This window comes from Odocoileus virginianus, chromosome 20, assembly GCF_023699985.2.
Source record: "Odocoileus virginianus isolate 20LAN1187 ecotype Illinois chromosome 20, Ovbor_1.2, whole genome shotgun sequence".
Lineage (NCBI taxonomy): Eukaryota > Metazoa > Chordata > Mammalia > Artiodactyla > Cervidae > Odocoileus > Odocoileus virginianus.
The window spans coordinates 45,024,728-45,050,792 of NC_069693.1; the positions used below are offsets into that span (position 1 = coordinate 45,024,728).

Here is a 26,065-nt window from a genome sequence, read left to right on the forward strand (position 1 = left end):
TTGTTGGTTTATATGGAAGTTTTAAGTTTAACTTTTTAAGAAAAGATCAAATTGTTTCCCAAAGTGACTACACCAAAAGTATTAATGCATGAGGGTTCTGTTTTCTCCACATTTTCACCAACACTTACTGTATCTGTCTTTTTGATTGCAGACATTCTACTGGGTATGTATTAGTATATCATTGTGGTTTTTATTTGCATGTCTCTAAGGATTAATGATATTGAGCATTTTGTCATGTGTTCAACAGCCACATTTTCTTTCTTGAATTGTATATTTAAATCTTTTGCCCATTTAAAGATTGGATTCTTTTGTATTTTTATTTAGTTGCATTTGTTCTTTGTATATTCTGGATTTAAGTCTTTTGTCAGATGAATGATTTGTAAATATTTAGGAGACAAAAGTTTAAATCAAGAAGCTAATGGTCCTACCTCTTTCTTCATGCCCAGGATGGGCCTTGACATACCTGGAAATGGTAAAAATCTGCCTTTGAACCCTCTTCTCTCATGGACTTATGTTCTACTAAGCTGTGCTCCTCTATTTCTCAGAACTAGGTCCTTACCTTAGTTTCTTTGTCTGCAAACAACAAAAACTAACTCTGGCTAAATTAAGCAAAAGGACGTTTGTTGGAGGGACTTCTGGAGCTGTTGACCAAGCCACGCTTAGGCCACTCACCCTCTCCCAGCTGGGCCAGGCTTGGTCACTTTGCTTTCTACAGTGGGTGGTAGGATCCTTGATTTACTCTCCCACCAAGACACCACACCATGGAGGAGAGATCATTCCCTAAAAGGAAATCAGGACATTAATTCACTAACTGTTTTTCTTGCTCTAACTTTTTTACTATATTATGCTGCTTTTCTTTGGCATCCTTAATCAGGCAGTCAGAGTTCATTTCCAAGGAAGAAGGTGGGATTACTTTAGAGAGGATATTGAGCAGATGAGTGGAGAGGGACAGACTTCTGTCTCTTTAGTCTTAGGATATGTTTTCCAAGAAACACCAGATCTATCTTAAATAAACTACCAGCTCTCCCTCTGTGTGTCAGCATCTGCCCCCGGAGAATAGCCTGTAACCAATAGCCCTCGGAAGCCCAAAACCCTCTACCCAATTTCTCTGTGGGACCTCATGTCCTCTCTGCTTCCTTGCCTGAAAATGCACCACACTTAAAATTTGAAGGCTTGTATTTTATTGAATAACAACTGAAAAAAAAAAGAAAAAGCACGTAGCACTTCTGCGTTGTTGAAGCCTAGACCATGGGCCACCAGCAGCTCTACTAGAGCTGTGCAAGAAAATGTGGCCAGGGTTTTCACTCTTAATGGGTCTGATCAAATTAGCATGGTCTAGTCCAGAAATACAGCCTCAATATGTGCAGCCAATGTTTGCAGCAGTTCTTGAAGGGCATCAGCTTCATTAAGTTGGGCTAAATGAACTTCCTTGAATGGGTCATTCAAGACTTCTGCCTTATGCGGAAACAATGCTAGTTCTTTGCATATAAAATGAAAATTTAAAAACTTAAAAATAAGACTTAGCATGAGGCCTGGCACATAGTATGTATTCAATATATGGTAGCTTATTAGTGTTATTATTATGGGATGAGAAAGGCCTAATCCAACTTAGAATCAAATATGTAAATCAAAGGCAATTATGACCCGAGAATGTTGTTAAGGCAAACATTTGGGGGGGTTGCTCTTTTAAAAGGGCAATTGCACATATACCTTTTGACTTTGGCATTTGAAGGGCGTATCATCTTTTTTAATGCCTATTCTAGACGTCTAGAGTGTTATTTTGAGTGGCCTCTGCCCATCACAATGGAATGAATGGCAACTGCCTGATTGAGAATACGGAAGAAAAACAGCATAATACAGCATAAAAGTCAGAGCAAGCTGTAGTGGGGCTGAGAAGATTGCAATTTAATGGGACTCAATTATTTGATTACAATAGACCTTTCAGTTGCCATAGAAACAAAACCACTGCTCTGAAAAAAGACACTGATGGGAACAGGCAGGCACACATCTTTCAAAAAAATTAAGAGCTAAATTAAATGGTGCACAGAATGGCAACGAATGCTCCTGAAATTACTTTATCTGGGTGGGTAAATGAGAAAAGCACAGAGGTAACAGGTAGTGTAAAATGCTGACACAATGCAGGCTGATCAAAGCAGTCTCCAAATTGCAAAGCAAAATCAATATTTGAATCTTGGGCTCTTCTCTGTGACAAGACCCCAGATGCTGGTTTCCTGTAGGACTGTAGATGGTGAGCCATATTGGGGGCTGGAGATAGGGGATAGTCAAAACAGAAGTCTGGATGACATAGTGGGATAGGGAGTGAAAGAGGGAGACAGAGACAAATTGAGACTTTATTGTCAATACAGTAAGTATCTTGAACAACATAAGTTTCAACTGTGCAGGTCCACATATAGGCAGACTTTTTTCTATCATAAATAATACTGCAGAACTGACAAACTGTAGTGAGAGCCTTGAAGAAGTGCATAGGCAGAAGCTCTAACTTCAGGGGTCTCTCTACTGGGATTTTCAATACAGAGCCGTTTACATTTGCAAAAACTTGAAGGAAAAAATCCTCTTATGATACCAGTGAAAATTTATAGGTACTCACTTGGTACACACAACTTTTGGCAGGAAAGAGTGCTTTAACAGGAAAGAACTATCTGCTGCTACTGCTGCTAAGCCACTTCAGTCGTGTCTGACTCTGTGTGACCCCATGGACGGCAGCCCACCAGGCTCCCCTGTCCCTGGGATTCTCCAGGCAAGAACACTGGAGTGGGTTGCCATTTCCTTCTCCAGTGCATGAAAGTGAAAAGTGAAAGTGGAGTCGCTCAGTCGTGTCTGTCTCTTAGTGACCCCATGGCCTGCAGCCTACCAGGCTGCTCCCTCCATGGGATTTTCCAGGCAAGAGTACTGGAGTGGGGTGCCATTGCCTTCTTCGGAACCATCTGCAGGGGGCTCCTTTTTGTCTTACAATACTTTAGCAAAGCTACATTGTAATTAACCTTAAGCCAGGTGCCCTCATCTTCTACTCATCTCAAGCCAAAGAGCAACTTTCAAATCTTTCGATCACACAATGCTTAGCTTAACATGTTGGTTCTTTCCATAGACCAAAGAAGTAAAAATGAGGAATAAGTAATTAACAGATGACCAGATCTCTTCCTTAGCTTTCTCTTCAGTAATCTTGTGAACAAACTGTGTGAACAAGATAGCATCTAAAGAAAGATCAGAAGGAGTCAACAAGTGTGCACACAGTAGGATACAATGATGAATCTGATTCCCTGTCTCAATGATTAGGGGCTTCCCTTGTAGCTCAGTTGGTAAAGAATCTGCCTGCGATGCAGGAGACCCTGGTTCAGTTCCTGGGTCTGGAAGATCCCCTGGACAAGGAAATGGCAACCCACTCCAGTATTCTTGCCTGGAAAATCCCATGGACAGAGGAGCCTGGTGGGCTACAGTCCATGGGGTTGCAAGAGTTGGACACAACTTAGTGACAAAACTACTACCACATCTCAATGATTCACAGATCATTGAGATCAATAATTAAAGAGATTACTTCTTCCTTTCCCTTTAAGAAATTTCATGGCCAAACAGAATCTTCAGAGTTGGTTTGGGGGACATGAATCCACCTTCTCCCCAAATTGTTGGCTTTTCTGACCAAATCAACATTTCTTTCTACCAACATTTGCTTTTCACGTGTTGATTTTCAGGCAGCAATCAGCCAGATCTGAGGTCAGTAATATGGGTATCCTTGTGCCAAGAGCATTACATGTGTCCTCTTATTTAATCCTCCTGACAACCTAGGAGGAAGGTATTATTATTATCTCCATGTACAGATGGGGAAACTGAAACCAGAGAGGAATAAGCAATATGGATAGTGTTAAGAAGAAAATGGTAAGATTTGAACCCAGGTCCTTCTTAGTAGAGACTTTAAGCCCTTAACCATTAGCATTAAATGAATTATATTGTCATTATAGGGTAGAATATTCTATAGACACTGAAATTATAAGAATTTTAGGGACATAGGAAAATGTTTCTTATAAGTAAGAAAAGCATGTCATAAACTTAATATATTGCATAATTTCAACCATGTTATTTTTATAAATTTGCAATCAAAAAAGACAGGAAGGAAATTATTCTATACTGACAAGTGTTTTGGTTTTTTTTTTTAAGTTTATCAACTCTGTGCAGATCTGAGGCTGTGGATATGGGTATCAGAATATTTTATTGCAGTGTTAATTTCTTCAGACCAGACAAAACCCACACAAAGTCAGAGAAATGTCCAGAAACAAAGAGATCTTCAAAAGGTGGTGGATCAGAGGTTGGACTAACTACCAGGACTATTTTAAGCTGGAATGATGGTCACTAGTTAGGGGAACAGAAAGGGAAGGCTCTACAGCCTGGGCTGAACCCTTCTACTCAGGTCCCCAGGGCCCTCACGGCACTTTTCCTGATTCCCTCTCCTCCTCCTCTTTCCCCTCTTCCTCTTTTCTTCTTTGTCCTCTTATTCTTCCACTCACTTCTTTCTCCTCCTCTAGCCAATCTCTATCAGGCACTGAAGTCAGTCAATAATTGTGAAATGGTCATCTAACAGAATGGGCATCCGAGTTTTTCCTTCCTCAGTGTATATCTTTCCTCTTCTGGTAACTGTGGGACCCTGAATTTTCTTAGCAAACTATCGCTACAGGAGCTGATAAGGCTGTCAATCAAGATGCCTGCCCTCCCCTAGCCAGAGGATGGATGTGACTGAGCTTGGCTAGGTGAAGTCTGGTAGGAATCGGAATCTTGAGCAGATGATATAAAGATAGAATGCTGGGGAAGCAGATCATCCTGGAGAAGGCACTTCAAAGAGACCACTCCCTTGAAACCCAGATCTTCCCTGGGACCTATCCTTCTAAAGCCTCGTCCTTTTGCTTTTTATTCCATTCCATAAGCTACCCTAGGTGCTTCCAAGATTTATTTCTCTTGTTGCTGAGTTTTGCTTTCATTGGCCAGTCTGTTTCTGTAGCTCACCACCACATAGCAACAGAAGCCAACTCTGTGGCTGTTTATATAGGGTCTCAGTAACTTGGTTCAGACACGCAAGGGAGAATCGAGCATCATCTCCTCCTGGTTTCATTCTAGATCTTGTAGCCTGGACGTGATGGGCCTTGTTTCTAAACTGAGGAAAAGGTTGAGATTTTGGCTCCCTATTGTTCAGTCACTGAATGATCATTTTCTGTGTTCTCTCCTCTTGACTATTTTAATTCAAAAAATTTGAACCAAGGCCAGATTAAGGTCTAGGCTGTCAAGGCAGCTGCAAACCTGAAGGGGAGTTACATCATCATTCGGAAATGTGAAACCAGTGAGCTCAGGTTCCCCCAGGAGTAACTGTACAGAACTGGTGGGAACCTAGTGAGTCTGCTCCACTGAGGACAACACTGCCCTCTGGGGATGATTCAAACACTCCACTTTTCTCTTTTTGGTATTTTTGAGACACACACATTTTTTTTTAAGTCAGATGAAGTTTTTTTTTTTTTAATTTTTAAAATTTTTTTAAATTATGAGAGTATGATAACAGATTTATAGTAGATTGGAAAATACAGAACAAAATTGCATGTAGTTCCACTATATATTACAATTAATTATTTTTTAAGTAGATAAATTAAGATTTTTCAGTTGAAGTTTTGATGTAAAACTCTCAAAAATTAACAGAATGAATAGACAGAAAAGTAGAATGATACACTAGACCTGAAAAGCCCTTAATTCAACATAATTAAGATTTATACAATTTTCACACAAAACAGGGCACAAATTCTATTCAAGTTCCCATAGACTATAAACTAGGAGATACTGGAGCATACCCAGGGACATAAAACAAGGTGCAAAAATTTCACAGCCAAAAAGGATTGAAATAATCTAGAGACTATTCTCTTATCACTGTGGCATTATGTTAGATATCAATATAAAAGTACATTTGAAAATAACCCACTTATTTTCAAGCACAATGTGACATTTGCCACGAGAGATCTTTGACTTAGTCATAGAAAGCCTCAAGAAGGTTAGGAGATTGGAAAAACAGAGGGTGATTGCAGAGAAGAAAGCATTTAAATGAGAAATTAATACCAAAATGAGAAATTAATATCAAGGATACTTTAAAAAGGCAATGTATTTGGAAATTAAATGTCCACTTTTAAATGATGGGTGTATCTAACAAAACAATAACAAGAAAAATTAGAAAACATTTGTATCAGAACAAATATGAAAAGATAATTTATCAGAATTTGTTGCATGCAGCTGAAGCTGCTCAATGAAACTAAATATAATGTGGAATCTTGAGTAAGGTGTGAAAATAAATAATGGACACTAGCATAAAATTTTGTGAAATTTGAACAAAATCTCTACTTTAGTTAATAACACATAACATGTTCATTTCTTGTTTTCTTTTAAACACAGTATTTCTTTATATTTTCATAATTGGATTAAGTTTCGAGCTTCATTCAAGATTTTTTATTTATTTGTTTTGGTTTTTAAAGTACTTTTTACTTTTTAAAAAATTTTATTTATTGTAATTGGAGGCTAATTACTTTACAATATTGTAGTGGTTTTGCCATACATTGACATGAATCAGCCATGGGTGTACATGTGTTCCGCATCCTGAACCCCCCTCCCACCTCCCTCCCCATCCCATCCTTCTGGGTCATCCCAGTGCACCAGCCCTGAGCACCCTGTCTCATGCATCGTACCTGGACTGGCGATCTGTTTCACATATGATAATTTACATGTTTCAATGCTATTCTCTCAAATCATCCCACCCTCGCCTTCTCCCACAGAGTCAAAAAGACTGTCCTATACATTTGTGTCTCTTTTGCTGTCTCGCATATTGGGTTATTGTTACCATCTTTCTAAATTCCATTTATATGTGTTAGTATACTGTATTGGTGTTTTTCTTTCTGTCTTACTTAAACACAGTATTCCTTTATATTTTCAGAATTGGATTAAAAGTTTCAAGCCTCATTCAAGATTTTTTTTAAAAAAAATCACTAAAATAGTAAGCTTGCTATACTTTTAGCAGTAATACTTTGTTGTTTAGTTGCTCAGTAATGTCTGACTCTTTGTGACCCCGTGGACTGCAGCACACCAGGCCTCCCTGTCCTTCATCATCTCCCGGAGCTTGCTCAAGCTCATGTCCATTGCGTCAGTGATGCCATACAACCATCTCATCCTCTGTCATCCCCTTCTTCTCCTGCCTTCAATCTTTCCCAGCATCAGGGTCTTTTCCAATGAGTCAGTTCTTCGCATCAGGTGGCCAAAGTATTGGAGTTTCAGCTTCAACAGCAGTCCTTCCAACGAATATTCAGGATGGATTTCCTTTAGGATGGACTGGTTTGAACTCCTTGCAGTCCAAGACACTCTTAAAAGTCTTCTCCAACATCACAATTCAAAAGCATCGATTCTTTGGCACTCAGCTTTCTTTATGGCCCAACTCTCACATCCATACCTGACTACTGGAAAAACCATAATTTCAACTATAGGGACCTTTGTCGGCAGAGTAATGTCTCTGCTTTTTTAATACATTGTCATAGCTTTTTTCCCAAGGAACAAACATCTTTTAATTCCATGGTTGCACTCACCATCTGCAGTGATTTTGGAGCCCAAGAAAATAGTCTGTCACTGTTTCCAGTAATACTAGATGCCTGAATAAATGGAACTATATCAAAACATTGAGTGAATATAAGTTAGAAATCTAGCATTCTATTCATACTTAGTCAAACAAGTGGGACCAAAATGTCATAATTTTTTTTAACTAAGCAAAAATTCATAAGTTTTCTAAAATATATATATTATGCTTATTATATATATGTTTATATTTATATAAACTTTTCTACTGCACTTGAGAAAGAACAACAAAAAAGAGATGGAGAAATTGGAAAACATGAACTAAAAGAAATGGGAGTGCTGAATATGAAATAGAAAAAGTGAAACTAGATAAAAGTTAAACATCATCATATAGTCCAGTTGTTTTTAAACCTGGCTGCTCATTAGAATCACATCTGAAGCTTTGGAAAAAAAACAATACCTGGGCATTTGTATTTTTCAAAAAATTCCAGATAATTCTAACATGTATCTGGATTTTAAAAAGTAGTTACAGATTTTTCTATTAAATGGTGGTTTTAGTGATACAGAATTCTATTATTTTCTTTTGACCAATCATCATACAATGGTATCAAAATGAATAATAATTATGTAATCACAATAGTGGGCTTCCCTGGTGGTTCAATTGGTGAAGAATCTGGCTACAATGCAGGAGACCTAGGTTTGATTCCTGGGTTGGGAATATCCCCTAGAGGAGGGCATGGCCACCCACTCCAGTATTCTTGCCTGGAGAATCCCCATGGACCAAGGAGCCTGGTGGGCTACAGTCTGTGGGGTTACAAAGAGTTGGACACGACTGACCAACTAAGCACAGCATAGCACAATCAATAGTAAAAGATGTTAATCAGTTTCATAGTTAATAGCCAGACAAAAATAAAAAATATTTATAATTGCAAGCCATCATGGAAACACGGCTAACCTAACAGCATAAAATAACTACACAATCTAGGGGGTTAAGTAGAGTAATGTGGTAAGTGGAAGTATATATACAAACACATGTCTTCAATCACCCAGTCTGTCTTTTGGCTGGTGCATTCAATCCACTTACATTTAAGGAAATTATCCATATGCTTGATCCTACTACCATTTTCTTGACTGTTTGAGGTTATTCATTGTAGTTCTCTTCCTTCTCTTGTGTTTCCTGCTTGGAGAAGTTCCTTTAGCATTTGTTGTAAAGCTGGCTTGGTGGTGCTGAATTGTCTTAACTTTTGTTTGTTTGGAAAGCTTTTGATTTCTCCATCAAATCTGAACAGGAGTCTTATTGGGTAGAATATTCTTGGTTGTTAGATTCTTCCCTTTCATCACTTTAAATATATTGTGCCATTCCCTTCTGGCTTGTAGAGTTTCTATTGAGAAATCAGCTGATAACCTTATGGGAGTTCCCTTGTATGTTATTAATATTTGTTGTTTCCCCCCTTGTTGCTTTTAATGTTTTATATTTACCTTTAATTTTCGTCAGTGTGATTATTGTGTGTATCGGTGTTCCTCTTTGGGTTTATCCTGCCTGGGACTCTCTGTGCTTCCTGGATTTGGTTGACTGTCTCTACTTCATTTAGTTGTTTTTCTGGGGTTTTATTTTGTCATCTGGGTCTTCCTTGGTGGCTCAATGGTAAAGAACATGCCTGCAATGTAGGAAACCCAGGTTCAATCCCTGGGCCAGGAAGGTCCCCTGGAGAAGGGAATGGCTATCCATGCCAGAATTCTTGCCTCATAGACAGAGGAAACTGGTGGGCTACAGTCCACAGGGTTGCAGAATCAGACAAGACTGAGCGACTGACATTTTCACTCTCTTCATCTGGGAGATAATCCCCTGCCCTTTCATTTCAATTAACTTTCTGGGGTTGTGGCTTTCCTTTTGGAGGCTGCAGGATTGTAGTTCTCGTTTCTTCTGTCTGCCCTCTGGTGGTAGAGGCTGATGGGAGGGACTGTCGGTGGGGAAAACTGGGTCTTGTTCTGGTGGGCAGGGTTGGGCTCAGTCAAACTTTAATCCAATTATCTGCTGCTGGGTGGGGCTGTGCTCCCTCCCTGTTGTCTGGCCTGAGATGACCCAGCCTTGGGGTCTCCAGGCTCCATGGTAGGTTAATGGCACCTCCAAGAGGTCTCACTTGCCAAGGGGCTCCTCCCAGGACTGCTGCTACCAGCGCCTCTGTCCCTGTGGTGTGCCACTGCTAACCCACAGCTCCACAGGAGACCCTCCAGCACTACCAGATAGGTCTGGTTCAGTCTCTTGTGGGGCCACTGCTCCTTTCTCCAGGGTCCTGGTTTGTGCAAGATTTTGTCTGCACAAAAGTGGAGTCTCTGTCTCCCCTAGTCCTGTGGAAGTCCTGTAATCAAATCCTGCTGGCCTTCAGTCATATTCCCTGGGGATTCCTAGTCCTTTTGCTGGATCCCCAGGCTGGGAAGCCCAACAATATGTCTCAAAACCTTCACAACAGTGGGAGAAATTTGTTATCATTCTCCAGGTTGTGGGTCACCCACCCAGCAAGTATGGGATTTGATTTTATCATGATTGCACCTCTCTTACCATCTTGTGGCTCTTTTGGTTCAGTTCAGTTGCTCAGTCGTGTCTGTCTCTTTGTGACCCCATGGACTGCAGCACGCCAGGCTTCCTTGTCCATCACCAACTTCTGAAACCTGCTCAAACTCATGTCCATCAAGTCACTAATGCCATCCAACCATCTCATCCTCTGTCATCCCCTTCTCCTCCTGCCTTCAATCCTTCCCAGCATCAGGGTCTTTTCCAAAGAGTCAGTTTTTGGCATCAGGTGGCTAAAGTATTGGAGTTTCAGCTTCAGCATTAGTCCTTCCAATGAATATTCAGGATGGATTTCCTTTAGGATTGACTGGTTGGATCTCCTTGCAGTCCAAGGGACTCTCAAGAGTCTTCTCCAACAACACAGTTCAAAAGCATCAATTCTTCGGTGCTCAGCTTTCTTTATAATCCAACTCTCACAGTCACACATGACTACTGGAAAAAACATAGCTTTGACTAGATGGACCTTTGTCAGCAAAGTAATGTCTGTTTTTTAATATGCTCTCTGCCGGGGTCCAGCCCCAGCAGGATCCAGGGGGTACCCTCAGGATGAACGGCATCGGTAAGAGATAGAAGACACGTGAGACCAGCCTTGATAGGGCCAAGTCTGCGAGGGAGAGAGAAAGAGAGAGAAAGAGAGTGACCAGATGGGGGGTGCAGCTGGCAGAGTCTGGCAATGCTTTATTTTTTACCATGGCTTTTATACCCTAAATTAGTACATTTCTAAGGGGAAGATAGTTTAACATTACATCAGTTTGTTCTTCATGAAACCAGGGTGTTTTTTGCATACCTCTTTGTTTATGAGGGTCTTGTACATTATCTTCTGGCCTTGGGGCCTATTGACATTTTATGACCTAGGTGAATGCAAAGCTGTTTTCCGTAATCTATTCTTTAATGAACACAAAGGTCAGTCCTTTTGCAGAAGTTATCAGTTAAATTTATCTAAAAGTTTACCACACAAAGACTCTGCAGCTCCAGTGAGGCAGCCCCTGTTTAGCATTCCTGGTTAAAATTAACAGGTTTAAACTCTTATTTTTCTAAATCTTTAACTATAACCACTTTTAGAATAATATTTTTATGTTCTCTAATAGGGCTTCCTCACCCCCAAAGGGCTCTGTGTCTATTAGGGCCTTTATGTGATCAGGTTCTTTTTGCTGTTTTATGATTAGGGTGTCATAAGCAATCATGCATATTAGTACCAAGGGCATTTGCCAAACAAACTAAAATACCAGCAAAGGAGTTTAAATTAAAACACTCCTTTCACCCTGGATAATCTCATAAAACACCACCACCTGGGAAACTTATTGATTAAAGTTCTAAATTGATCCTTATTAGGAAAGAGATCAGGGAAGGCCTTCTGCCTGTGTCAGAGAAATTAGGGAGTAGTCTATTGAAGCAAGCATCAGAAAGACAGATATCATCTTTAAGGTGAGCGCCAGGGGCAGCTTTTCGGAATCCCTGAAAACCTGATCCGCCTTGCCCATCAGGTTTTCTCCCTCATGACCTTGTCATGGGTGGGATCTCGTGTGCGGCTCCGGCAGCTCTCTAGCATATTAATATGTTTGTCATAGATTTTCTTCCAAGGAGCACATGTCTTTTAATTTCATGGCTGCCATCACCATCTGCAGTGATTTTGGAGCCCCCCCCAAAATAAAGTCTCTCACTGTTTCCATTGTTTCCCCATCTAATTGCCATGAAGTGATGGGACCAGATGCCATGATCTTAGTTTTCTGAATGTTGAGTTTTAAGCCAACTTTTTCACTCTCCTCTTTCACTTTCATCAAGAAACCTTTTCACTTTCCTCTTTGGATGTGGGATTTCATATTTTGATGGGTTCGTGTCCTCCTGTTGGTTTTTCAACAGCTAGTTGTGATTTTGATGCTCCTGCAGGAGGAGATGAGCACACATTCTTCTACTCTGCCACCTTGATTTGTAATGCCAGATGAAATTTTTATTTCAAATAATGCATTCACAATGACATTTTCCTTTCACAAATGATTCCTTTTATTATCTGTTAAACCCTTTGATGTGGGTCTATGTGGTTTTCTGGTTTGGAAACTACAAAAGGTAAGAGAATAACCATAGGAAAGTGGGAAATGTTTTATTGATTTATTTCTGAGCCTTGATAATGAAGTGACTTGGTAGCAATTAAAAAGAATGAGAAAATTCTAGATTGGGTTATATTCTAGATGAGTTATATTCAAGACTTGCTCTAATAGCAACTTAAAGAGTAAGATATCAAAGTTATTTTCTTTCAAAAAGCTAAAAGAACTCACACACATAAACAAATACTGTCCATTTTCTAAGGACATTATATATAATGTGTGTGTGTACACACACACACACACACACACACACACACACATATATGCATATATGAATAAGAATTGGCAACCCACTCCAGTATTCTTGCCTGGGAAATCCCATGGACAGAGGAGCCTGGTGGGCTACAGTTCGTGGGGTCACAAGGAGTTGGACACAACAGAGCATGCCCACACATATCTATTAATAGTCTGGAAACTATAAAACTCAAACTAATACATTACCTCTGGGTGTGAGATGGGGGGAGCCAGAATTAGGAGAGGTGGTCAAGGGAACTTAACTTTGTTGGTTGGAATGCCCTACAAGTATCAGTTAAGTCTAACTCATCTAAAGTGTCATTTAAGGCCAGTGTTTCCTCATTAATTTCTGTCTCGATGATCTATCCTTTGATGAAAGTGGGGTGTTAAAGTCCCCCACTATTATTGGGTTACGGTTGATTTCTCCCTTTACAGTTGTTAGTATTTGCCTTACATATTGAAGTGCTCCAATGTTGGGTGCATATGTATTAATAATTGTTTATATCTTTTTCTTGGATTTAATCCTTGATCACTATGTAGTGCCCTTCTTTATCTGTTATAACAGTCCTTGTTTTAAAGTATATTTTGTCTGATATGAGTATCACTACTCCAGCTTTCTTATGAACCCCATTTGTGTGGAAATCTTCTCTTGTCCCCTTACTTTCAGTCTGTAAGTGTCCCTAGGTCTGAGGTGGGTCTCTTGTAGACAACATATATATGGATCTAGTTTTTGTATCCACCCAGCCATTTAATCCATTTGGTGCATTTAATTCATTTACATTTAAGGTAATTATTGGTATTATGATCTTATTACTATTTCCTTAATTGTTTTGGATTTAGTTTTTTTTCAGTCTTTTCCTTCTCTTTTGTTTCCTGCCTAGATAACTGCCTTTAGCATTTGTTGTAAAACTGGCTTAGTGGTGCTGAATTCTCTTAACTCTTGCTTGTCTGTAAAGGTTTTGATTTTTCCATCAAATCTGAGCAAGAGTCTTGCTGGGTAGAATATTCTTTGTTATAGGTCTTTCCTTTTCATCACCTGTAATATATCATGCCATTCCCTCTGGCTTGTAGAGTTTCAGTTGAGAAATCAACTGATAATGTTATGGGAGTTCTCTTGTATGTTATTTGTCTTTTTTTCCCTTGTTGCTTTTAATATTTTATGCTTGTCTTTAATTTTTATCAGTGCTTCCTGGACTTGGGTGACTATTTCCTTTCCCATGTTAGGGGAGTTTTTAGCTATTGCGTCTTCAAATATTTTCTTGTGTCCCTTCTCTCTCTCTTCTCCTTCTGGGACTCCTTTAATGCAAATATTGGTGCATTTAACATTGCCCCAGAAGTCTCTTAGGCTGCCTTCATTTTTTTTCACTCTTTTTTCTATATTCTGTTTTGCAGCAATGATTTTCACCCTTCTGTCTTCCAGGTCACTTATCCATTCTCCTGCCTGAGTTATTCTACTATTGATTCCTTCCAGTGTATTGCTCATCTCTGTTAGTTCTTTAGCTCGTCTAGGTCTTTGGTAAACATTTCTTGCATCTTCTTAATCTTTGCCTCCATTCTTTTTTCCAAGATCCTGGATGATCTTCATTATTGTTATTCTGAATTCTTTTTCTACCTATTTCTACTTTGTTTAGTTGTTTTTCTGAGACTTTATCTTGTCCCTTCATTTGGGACATAACCCTTTTTCTCTTTATTTTGGTTAGCTCTCTGTGATTCTGGTTTACATTCTGGAAGCTGTGGGATTGTAGTTCTTGCTTCTTCTGTCTGCCCCTAGTGGATGAGGAGAAGAGGCTTGTGCAAGCTTCCTGATGGGAGGGGCTGGCTGTGGGTAAAACTGAATCTTGCTCTGGTGGACAGTGCTATGCTCAGTAAAGTTTTAATCCAATTGTCTGCTGATGGGTAAGGCTGCACGCCCTCCCTGTTAGCTGTTTGGCCTGAGGCAACTCACCCGGGTCTACAGACTTTACAGTAGGCTAATGGCAACCTCCATTAACCTCAGATATGCAGATGACACCACCCTTATGGCAGAAAGTGAAGAGGAACTAAAAAAACCTCTTGATGAAAGTGAAATAGGAGAGTGAAAAACTTGGCTTAAAAGCTCAACATTCGGAAAACTAAGATCATGGCATCTGGTCTCATCACTTCATGGGAAATAGATGGGGAAACAGTGGAAACAGTGTCAGACTTTATTTTTGGGGGGGCTCCAAAATCACTGCAGATGGTCATTGCAGCCATGAAATTAAAAGGCGCTTACTCCTTGGAAGGAAAGTTATGGCCAAACTAGACAGCATATTAAAAAGCAGAGACATTACTTTGCCAACAAAGGTCCATCTAGTCAAGGCTATGGTTTTTCCAGTGGTCATGTATGGATATGAGAGTTGGACTGTGAAGAAAGTTGAGCACTGAAGAATTGATGCTTTTGAACTGTGGTGTTAGAGAAGACTCTTGAGAGTCCCTTGGACTGCAAGGAGATCCAACCAGTCCATCCTAGGGGAGATCAATCCTGGGTGTTCATTGGAAGGACTGATGCTGAAGTTGAAACTCCAATACTTTGGCCACCTCATGAGAAGAGTTGACTCATTGGAAAAGACCCTGATGCTGGGAGGGATTGGGGGCAGGAGGAGAAGGGGACGACAGAGGATGACATGGCTGGATGGCATCACTGACTCAATGGACATGAGTTTGGGTAAACCCTGGGAGTTGGTGATGGATAGGGAGGCCTGGCGTGCTGCGATTCATGGGGTCGCAATGAGTCGGACACAACTGAGCAACAGAACTGAACTGAATGGCAGCCTCCAAGAGGACTTATGCCAACACCTCTCCCAGGACTGCTGCTGCCAGTGCCCCGTCCCTGAGACAAGCCATTGCCAACCCACGCCTCTGCAGGAGACTCTCACTCACTCACAGCTAGGTCTGGCTCAGTCGCCTGTGGGGTCACCTCTCCTTTCCCCTGGGTCCTGGTGCACACAGGGCTTTGTTTGTGCCCTCTATAATGGAGTCTCTGTTGCCCCTAGCCCTGGAATTTCCTATAATCAAGTCCTGATGGCCTTCAAAATCATATTCCCTGGGAATTCCCAGTCCCTTTGCTGAATGTGAAGCCAATAACCTTCCAACAGCAGGAGAACTTCTTTGGTATTATTGTCCTCCAGCTTGTGGGTCGCCCACCTGGCAGGTATGGGATTTGATTTTATCATGATTGTGCCCCTCCTACTATTTCATTGCAGCTTCTTCTTTGTCCTTGAACATAGGGTATCTTTTTTTTTTTTTTTGTGGTGGTTTTCAGTGTCCTCCTGTTGATGGTTGTTCAAAAGCTGGTTGTGATTTTGGTGTTTTTTTAACCTTATTGATTAGATATTTATGATGGGAATGCATTTATATGTTTCTGATGAAATTAAAAACAAAACTTAGGAAGCAAATAAAATATAGCAGCTCTAGTTGAGGAGGAACAGAGTGCTATACCCCATACCCACTCCTGGAACTTTCTTGGACATCTTGGGGTAGAGTTTAGTCCACACTCTTTATTTTTCATTTGGGGAAACTGAGGCCAAGAAGTTCATCAGAATAGTTTGTCTGAGGCTTGCAGTGTTGTTTTCTTGAGATCAGACAAGACTCAGTGGGATGTCCCTGATGGTCCAGTGGTTAAGAATCCTCCTGCCAATGCAGGGGACACAGGTTTGATCTCTGGTTGGGGAAGATTCCACATACCATGGGGCAACTGAGTCCATGAACCACAGCTACTGAAACCCATGCACCGGAGAGCCCTTGCTCAGCAAGAAGAGAAGCAATGAGAAGTCTGTTTACCACAGCTAGAAGAGTAGCCTGCTTGCAGCAATGAAGTTCCAGTGCAGTCAAAGATAAAAAAACAAAACCCAAAACAAAATTTGATGGAAGCCAGAGAAATGTCCAGAACCTCTCTCCTGTCCCTGCACCACTCAACCATTCTCAGAAAGAGATGGAGATTCTGACTACAATATGAGGAGACCTGTTTAAATTAAACAGGAATGTGTTATCAGAGTGAAGGTTAATGACCTAAAGATTCACAGCAGAGACTGAATTCCAGGAGAGGGGATTGTGCTAACTGTACCTGTGAACTTAGAGTCTCTGCATTGGAGAGATTAATGGGAGTAAGCTGTGCCCAACGTGAATCCAGCTTGGAGCGTGGTTCCTGCCTACTTTCATCAATCCACAACAACAAGGCTCTCAGAAGAGTGACGGAGTGATGGGGAATATAATTAGGGACCCAAGGCAGTGTGGCTGTGCTGATGTCTGCCCTGGCAATGACACTGTTGTAGTGTTAGGACAAATTGCTTCCTGTCTCTGAGCCTTAGTTTCCTCTTGGTAAATCATGTTTCATTCACTCTGTGGTGATGGTGTGAGGACTGCAAGAGCTGCAAAGAAGCTTAGAAAAAAAAGTATGGTATGAATCAGGACAGATGCCTTCGTTTGCAGGTGGCAGAAAACTGATTCTATTAATCAGTGCCTTATGCATGCCCTTTGCCAGGAGATATCAATGAGCCAAAGGGGGCAGGGGAGCTGTTGTTCTGCCCTTGAGGTGCTTGGGGAATGATTTAGTGGGCAGCAGAAGGCCTAGTGCTGAGGGGTGCATTGCTAGGGCTGAGAACTTCATGGCAAGGAGGGATCCAGGAGGCTGGAGTAACCAGAGTGGACTTCCTGGAAGGATGGGTAAGGCAGAGGTAGTCAGGAAAGGTTGAGTGGTTAGCAGGTTATTCTTGTCAGGCTCATCTCCATCTTCTTCCAGCTTGAATGTGTCACAGGTCCAACCATGTTTCCTGAACCCGGAGTCATCATCCTTGGCGATGGGTATCCCAGGACAACTGCACTAGAGTGTTGAGCCAGAGGCCCTGTGACTGGAATCTTCTTCCAAATTGGGGTTTGACTAATTCATTTAAAATCAGTACTCTGCCTGGTGCTAGAAATCATGGTCAAAATGACAACAGTGGGCCATTATTGAATGCTCACTCTGTGTAAGGCCTCCATGAAGTAGACACAACATGCTCCGTGTCACTCAATGAGTGGCAGATTACGTGAGGAGAAGCAACAAAAAAAAACTGGCACTTACACACTGCTTACTACATGCCAGCCTCTTTTCTAAAGGACCTGGTATATTAATTCGTATCTCCCTCCTGATAGTCCCACGATGCCGGTACTCTCATTATTCCTACGCTTATTATCCCTGTGATAATACAGGTGAGGAAACAGGACACAGACTGGCCAGCACCTGCCACAGCTGCATAACTAAGAAGGGCAGACATGGGATTTGAATTCAGGTATGCTCTGAATGCAGGGGAGAATTTAAGAAAGCTCTGCCTCTGCCTTAGACTATTTGGGCTGCTATTGCAGAATGCCACAGACTGGGTGGCTTATAGAAAACAGAAATGTATCACTCACAGTCTGCAGGCTGGAAGTCCAAGATCAGGGCGCTGGCAGACTCCGTGCCTGGTGAGGACCACGTCCCCATTCACGGATGGCTCTCTTCTGGCCATGGACCCTCCTGGTAGAAGGGGTGATGAGGCTCTCTCCTGTCTTTTTAAAAAGGGCATTAATTCTAGAACAGGAGGCTTCTCTTCTCATGACCTATTTTCATCACTTTGGGGGTTAGGTTTCAACACGTGAATTTTGAGGGGACATTCAGATTCAGTCTATGATCTCAGCCCTCCTTGCAGTCCAACAGGCAGCAGCGATGGTCCCTGTGGCCCTGGTGTCATCTCTCTGGACCTGTCTGTGGGTCCAAGCTGGCTGAGCCCCAGGCTTCCTTTTCATCTGACAACTCCTTCTCCTAATGTTGCCTGGTAGCAACTGGAGCCTTCCATCTGCAGTAAAGAGGGCTCTTTGCTGGTCTGATTAACCACAAGCCCTATTTGTGTTTCTCGTAGTAGTCAGAAGGGCGTGGCTTCTGGAAGGGGAGGTGCTTTCCCCACCCACCCCTGATGGCCAAAGCTCCAACCACTTCAGGCTCCTCAGCTGAGCTGACAGGAGAGTTAAACATGGACAGAGGAGCCTGGTGGGCTGCAGTCCATGGGGTTACATGACTGAGCATGTGCGCACGAGGGCGGAGGGAGATGGGTTGGTAGCAATAAACTGGTAGAACTAAAAAAAAGAAAAAAAAAAGTACGAGAGTGTAAGCAGAGATTTTTTACTTTCTCTAACTTAAAAAATTTTTTTTAAATTTTTTAATTGGAGGATAATTGCTTTACAATGTTACATTAGCTTTTGCTATACAACAATGTGAATCAGCTATAAGTATACATATTTCCCCTCCCTCTTGAGCCTCCCTCCCCTCACCATCCTACTCCTCTAGATCATCACAGACCCAAGCTGAGCTCCCTGTGTTATATATTTTATAGCTATATGTTTTACACATGGTAGAAGCAGAGATTCTTTTTTTTTTTTTTCCATTTATTTTTATTAGTTGGAGGCTAATTACTTTACAGCATTGCAGTGGTTTTTGTCATACATTGAATTAGCCATGGATTTACATGTATTCCCCATCCCAGTCCCCCCTCCCACCTCCCTCTCCACCCCATCCCCCTGGGTCCTCCCAGTGCACCAGGCCCGAGCACCTGTCTCATGCATCCAACCTGGGCTGGTGATCTGTTTCACCCTAGATATACATGTTTCGATGCTGTTCTCTTGAAACATCCCACCCCCAGGTTCTCCCATAGAGTCCACAAGTCTGTTCTGTACATCTGAGTCTCTTTTTCTTTTTTTTCATATAGGGTTATCGTTACCATCTTTCTAAATTCCATATATATGTGTTAGTATACTGTAATGGTCTTTATCTTTCTGGCTTACTTCACTCTGTATAATGGGCTCCAGATTCACCCATCTCATTAGAACTGATTCAAATGAATTCTTTTTAACGGCTGAGTAATATTCCATGGTGTATATGTACCACAGCTTCCTCATCCATTCATCTGCTGATGGGCATCTAGGTTGCTTCCATGTCCTGGCAATTATAAACAGTGCTGTGATAAACATTGGGGTGCACGTGTCTCTTTCAGATCTGGTTTCCTTGGTATATATGCCTAGAAGTGGTATTGCTGGGTCATATGGCAGTTCTATTTCCAGTTTTTTAAGAAATCTCCACACTGTTTTCCATAGCGGCTGTACTAGTTTGCATTCCCACCAACAGTGTAAGAGGGCTCCCTTTTCTCCACACCCTCTCCAGCATTTATTGCTTGTAGACTTTTGGATAGCAGCCATCCTGACTGGCGTGTAATGGTACCTCATTGTGGTTTTGATTTGCATTTCTCTGATAATGAGTGATGTTGAGCATCTTTTCATGTGTTTTTTAGCCATCCGTATGTCTTCCTTGGAGAAATGTCTGTTTAGTTCTTTGGCCCATTTTTCGATTGGGTCATTTATTTTTCTGGAGTTGAGCTGGAGGAGTTGCTTGTATATTTTTGAAATTAATCCTTTGTCTGTTGCTTCATTTGCTATTATTTTCTCCCAATCTGAGGGCTGTCTTTTCACCTTGCTTATAGTTTCCTTTGTTGTACAAAAGCTTTTAAGTTTCATTAGGTCCCATTTGTTTATTTTTGCTTTTGTTTCTAAAATTCTGGGATGTGGGTCATAGAGGATCCTGCTGTGATTTATGTCGGAGAGTGTTTTGCCTATGTTCTCCTCTAGGAGTTTTATAGTTTCTGGTCTTACATTTATATCTTTAATCCATTTTGAGTTTATTTTTGTGTATGGTGTTAGAAAGTGTTCTAGTTTCATTCTTTTACAGGTGGTTGACCAGTTTTCCCAGCACCACTTGTTAAAGAGGTTGTCTTTTTTCTATTGTATATCCTTGCCTCCTTTGTCGAAGATAAGGTGACCATAGGTTCGTGGATTTATCTCTGGGCTTTCTATTCTGTTCCATTGATCTATACTTCTGTCTTTGTGCCAGTACCATACTGTCTTGATGACTGTGGCTTTGTAGTATAGTCTGAAGTCAGGCAGGTTGATTCCTCCAGTTCCATTCTTCTTTCTCAAGGTTACTTTGGCTATTCGAGGTTTCTTGTATTTCCATACAAATTGTGAGATTATTTGTTCTAGTTCTGTGAAAAATACCGTTGGTAGCTTGATAGGGATTGCATTGAATCTATAGATTGCTTTGGGTAGTATAACCATTTTGACAATATTGATTCTTCCAATCCATGAACACGGTATATTTCTCCATCTGTTTGTGTCCTCTTTGATTTCTTTCATCAGTGTTTTATAGTTTTCTATGTATAGGTCTTTTGTTTCTTTAGGTAGATATACTCCTAAGTATTTTATTCTTTTTGTTGCAATGGTGAATGGTATTGTTTCCTTAATTTCTCTTTCTGTTTTCTCATTGTTAGTGTATAGGAATGCAAGAGATTTCTGTGTGTTAATTTTATATCCTGCAACTTTACTGTATTCATTGATTAGCTCTATTAATTTTCTGGTAGAGTCTTTAGGGTTTTCTATGTAGAGGATCATGTCATCTGCAAACAGAGAGAGTTTCACTTCTTCTTTTCCTATCTGGATTCCTTTTACTTCTTTTTCTGCCCTGATTGCTGTGGCCAACACTTCCAAAACTATGTTGAATAGTAGTGGTGAGAGTGGGCACCCTTGTCTTGTTCCTGATTTCAGGGGAAATGCTTTCAATTTTTCACCATTGAGGGTGATGCTTGCTATGGGTTTGTCATATATAGCTTTTATTATGTTGAGGTATGTTCCTTCTATTCCTGCTTTCTGGAGAGTTTTAATCATAAATGGATGTTGAATTTTGTCAAAGGCTTTTTCGAAGCAGAGATTCTTAATCTCTTCTGTGCCATGGTCCCACTGGGTGGAGCTTCCAGACCCCTTTACAGAATAATATTTTCATGAGCACAAGTAAAATACTTAGAATTACAAAGGAAGCCAATTATAATGAAATGCAGTTATCAAATTGTAAGATATAGTAATATATGTGCTATTTTTTTAACTCATCAAATAAGATCTAGAGGTAGGATTAATGACTTCAAAAAGCTCAGAGGAGACCAGGCAAGGGAGGCTCCCTGGAGGATGTGGGCTTGCTCTTAAAGGATGGGTAAGCTTCGCAAAGGCAAGGAGAATGGCTCATAAATACTGAGTGGAAGAGACAGGGTCAGTGTCATATGGGCAGTGACTCTGAGCTCATGAGGACAGGACAGGACACAGAAACCTGTGGTATGTGAGTCATTTTAATTGGGGCCATTAAATTAACATTTTAATTGCTTTATTTTACTACCCGTGCCTCTCAGTTACAAGTTCCTTAAATAATGAAAAGGCAGTTCATCATTTAAGAAGTAATTAAAAATCCATCTGTCTCCAAATCAGTTGCTTTTTGAGAGTCTGCCTTGTTTTGTGGTCATCAGATTGTATATATGTACCACATCTACTTTATCTATACCTCTGTTAGTAGACATTTAGGTTACTTCCATGTCTTGGCTGTTGCAGATAGTGCTGCAATGAAAACTGGGGTGCATGTATCCTTTCAGATCATGTTTCTCTCTGAATATATGCCCAGGAGTGAGATTTCAGGGTCATATGGTAGCTCTATTTTTTAAAGCCCTACTTTTTTTTTTTTTTTAAGAACCTCCATACTGTTCTCCATAGTGGCTGTACCAATTTACATTACATCAGGAGGGTTCTCTTCTCTCCACACCCTCTTCAGCATTTATTGTTTGTGGATTTTTTGATGATGGCCACTCTGGTTGGTATGATGTAGTTTCTGATTTGCATTTCTCTAATAACTGGTCATCACTAGTATTATAACTACCTTCTTTCACTCTTCATGTCATATTCCCTTTGCCTTAAGTACTTCAGCTGGTTGTAGTTCTTTACCTGGTGGGATGACCCAAACCTTCATTCCTGAAGGATCAGAGTCAGTAATAGTCCTGTCCAGATTGAGTTGTAGTTTTCCATTGACCCTAATCCCAGGGCATGGTAAACCTAAGAGACACTCTAAGGGATCTCCTGTATTCCAGACATACTCCCTTCTTTTTTTAAATTGAAATATAGTTGATTTACAATATCAACTTTCAGTGTTCAGGAAAGTGATCCAGATGGATACAGATATAGGCTTCAGGTGGTGCAGTTATAAATAGTCCACCAATCAATGCAGGAGATGCCGGAGAGACATGGTCGATCCCTGGGTGGGGAAGATCCCCTGGAGTAGGAAATGGCAACCTACTCCGGATTCTTGCCTGGAAAATTCCATGGCCAGAGAAGCCTGGTGGGCTACAGTCCATGGGGTAACAAAGAGTTGGACACGACTGAGTGACCAAGCTTAGATATTGATGTGGATATATACTCTTTCTTACTTTGATGGTAGAGTAACACCAGATTTTTGGTGATTAGGATCAATCACCCTGGCCAATACAGCATTTCCTTCTTTGCCTGTTGATTCAGAAGCATGAGGAGCCCAAAATGGCCAGGTGGCAGCCTTAACTTCCAGTTCAATGGAATCACCTTTGTGTCTCCTGTTGGAAATATTTCTCCTTTTGGAACTAAGACCCCTAAGCCAGTAGAGGGCTTCCCAGTTGGCTCAGCTGGTAAAGAATCCGCCTACGATGCAGGAGACCCCCGTTTGATTCCTCAGTTGGGAAGTTCCCCTGGAGAAGGGATAGGTTGCCCACTCCAGCATTCTTGGGTGTCCCTGGTGGCTCAGATGGTAAAGAATCTGCCTGTGATGTGGGATACCTGGGTTTGATCCCTGGGTTGGGAAGATCCCATGGAGGAAGGCATAGCAACCCACTCCAATATTCCTGCCTAGAGAATCCCCATGGACAGAGGAGCCTGGTGGTCTACAGTCCATGAGGTTGCAAAGAGTTGGACATGACTGAGTGACTAAGCACAGCACAGGTCAGTAGAAAATAACGTCATGAGAACAGGAAGCAGCAGAAATTTCGCTGAAGGATTGCTAGTGAAAATAGTGAGTGGTGCTTCCTTTGTGTTTACACTTTGATTCCTGAACCCATGAATCCTGGCTATGGGAGAACTAAGACCATATATCAGATGCTGGTTCAGAGCATACATGGTCTTCTGGAGACTTTGCCCCAGCCCTGCAAAGTATTGTGCTGGCACTATCTTGTGTTGTAGCTGAGTCTTCAAAAGGCCATTTTCTATCAATTCAGCTGCTTTCAGATGGTAGGGAACATGATAAGAATTACATGAGCATGTGCCTATTGCTGCATTTCTTTTGCTGTGAAGTGAGTTCCTTGATAAATAGCAACGTCATGTGGAATGTCATGATGATGAATAAGGCATTCTGTAAGTCCATGGATAGTGGTTTTGTCTGAAGTGTTGCATGCTGAGAAGGCAAATCTGTATTCAGAGTAAGTGTCTATTCCAGTAAGAACTAAATGCTGCCCCTTTCATGATGTAAGCAGGCCAGCGTAATCAACCTGCCACTAGGTAGCAGGCTGCTCACCATGGGAAATGGTGCTATATCAGGGGGTCAGTGCTGTCTCAGCTGCTGACAGATTGGGCACCCAGCAGTGGCCGTAGCCAGGTGGCCCTTGTGAGTGGAAGCTCGTGTTGCTGAGCCCATGCATAACCTGCATCCCTGCCACCACCGCCGTTTTGTTCATGAGCTCATTGGGGGTTCACGTGAGTGGCAGGACCAGTGTCACAGAATGGATTACCCTATTCACTTGATTGTTAAAATCCTTCTCTGCTGAGATCATCCCTTGGTGAACTTCACATGAGACACAAATATCTTCACATATTTTGCCCATTCAGAGAGGCCTAGCCACATACCTCTTCCCCAAATTTCCCTGTCACCAATTTTCCAATCACATTTCTTCCAAGCCCCTGACTATCCAGCCAGACGGCCACACCCCCTGAATGAGTGTGCAATCACAAAGTGAACAACGGGACGCGTTGCTTGAAGTCCTGCCTGCTGTGAGGGTTTGCCTTTACCACTGTCCTTCAAGAATGTCCAAGAGAGGGGCTGTTGTGTAATGCCTGCATATCATGCAGAACCATCTGTAGACCAGGCCCAAGTCTTCCCTTCCATTGAGAGTAGGGAGCTCCCCATGAATCCATAAATACAGGCTGGGAGCGAGGAGGCAGCGTAACAGAAGGGGGACTGTGGGTATTTGGGCCACTTCTTCATGTAACTTATTTGTGCTTTCAGGGTCTGCCAAGGCCAATCTGATATACCTTGTGTCCACTTGATGATGTAGCTGCTGTCCATGCCCAACTCTGTACCTTGATGGGTCAGATAAAAGCCAGTTCACGATGGGCAGCTCAAGTTGCAGAGTAACTTGGGGGTCCATGGTTAAGCATTCTGTATCTATTGCATAGTCATCTCCTGTTTTGGGCTCCATACAAAACTAGCTGCTTTTCTGGTCACTTGGTAAATGGGCCCAAGTAACCCACTAGAAATGAGGAATATGTTGCCTCCCAAATCCAAAGAATTTCACTTGGCACTGTGCCTCCTTTTTGGTTGTGGGATGGGCCAGAGACAACAACTTATCCTTTACCTTAGAAAGAATACCTTGATATGCCCTACTGGACCCCTAGAGATTTCACTAAGGTAGAAGTTTCCTTAAAAATTTTTTATTGCAATGCGATTTATGTACAATACTATACAATTACAAGTATACAATGTAGTGATTCACAATTTTTAAAGGTTGCACTTCATTTATGTCGTTGCTGTTGTTCAGTCACTAAGTTGTGTCCAACTCTTTTGTGACTCCATTGATTGTAAGCTCATCAGGCTCCTCTGTCCATGGGATTTCCCAGACTAGAATACTGCAGTGGGTTGCCATTTCCTTCTCCTGGGGATTTGTGCAACCCAGGGCTTGAACTCATGTCTCCTGCATTGGCAGGTGGATTCTTTACCTCTGAGACACCAGGGAAGCCCACATTCCATCTACAGGTATTATAAAATATTGTCTGCATTCTCTACATTGTACAGTATATCTTCGTAGTTTATTTTAAACATAATTGTTTGAATCTCCTAGCCTCCCACCCTTATATTGCCCCTCCCCCTTTCCTCTCCCCACGGTAACCACTAGTTTGTTCCCTATATCTGTGAGTGAGTCTGCTTGTTTTGTGTTATATTTACTAGTTTGTTGTATTTTTTTTAGATTTTACATGTAATGGATATCATATAGTATTTGTCTTTCTCTGACTTATTTCACTTAGCATAATATCCTCCAAGTCCATTCATGTTGCTGCAAATAGTCAAATTTCATTCTATTTTTATGGCTGAATAGTATTCCATTGCATATATATATAATATATATATGCACACACACACCACATTCTTTAATCTGTTGATGAACACTTAGGCTGCTTCTGTATCTTGGCAATTGTAAATAATGCTGCTATGAACATAGGGGTACATAAATTTTTTTAAATTAGTGTTTTTATATTTTTGGATATATACCCAGTAGGATTGCTGGGTCATATGGTGGTTCCATTTTTAGTTTTTTGAGAAACCATACTGTTTCCCATAGAGACTGCACCAATTTACATTCCCACCAACAGTGTAGGAGGGCTCCCTTTTCTCCACACCCTTGCCAACATTTTTTATTTATATTCTTTTTGATCTTGACCA

General features: G+C 41.3%; 1 pseudogene; it reads left to right on the forward strand.

The window, feature by feature from the left end:
* The first annotated feature begins 1,248 nt into the window (after positions 1-1,248).
* Positions 1,249-1,419, forward strand: LOC110148291 (small ribosomal subunit protein uS14-like; annotated as a pseudogene).
* Positions 1,420-26,065: the final 24,646 nt, after the last annotated feature.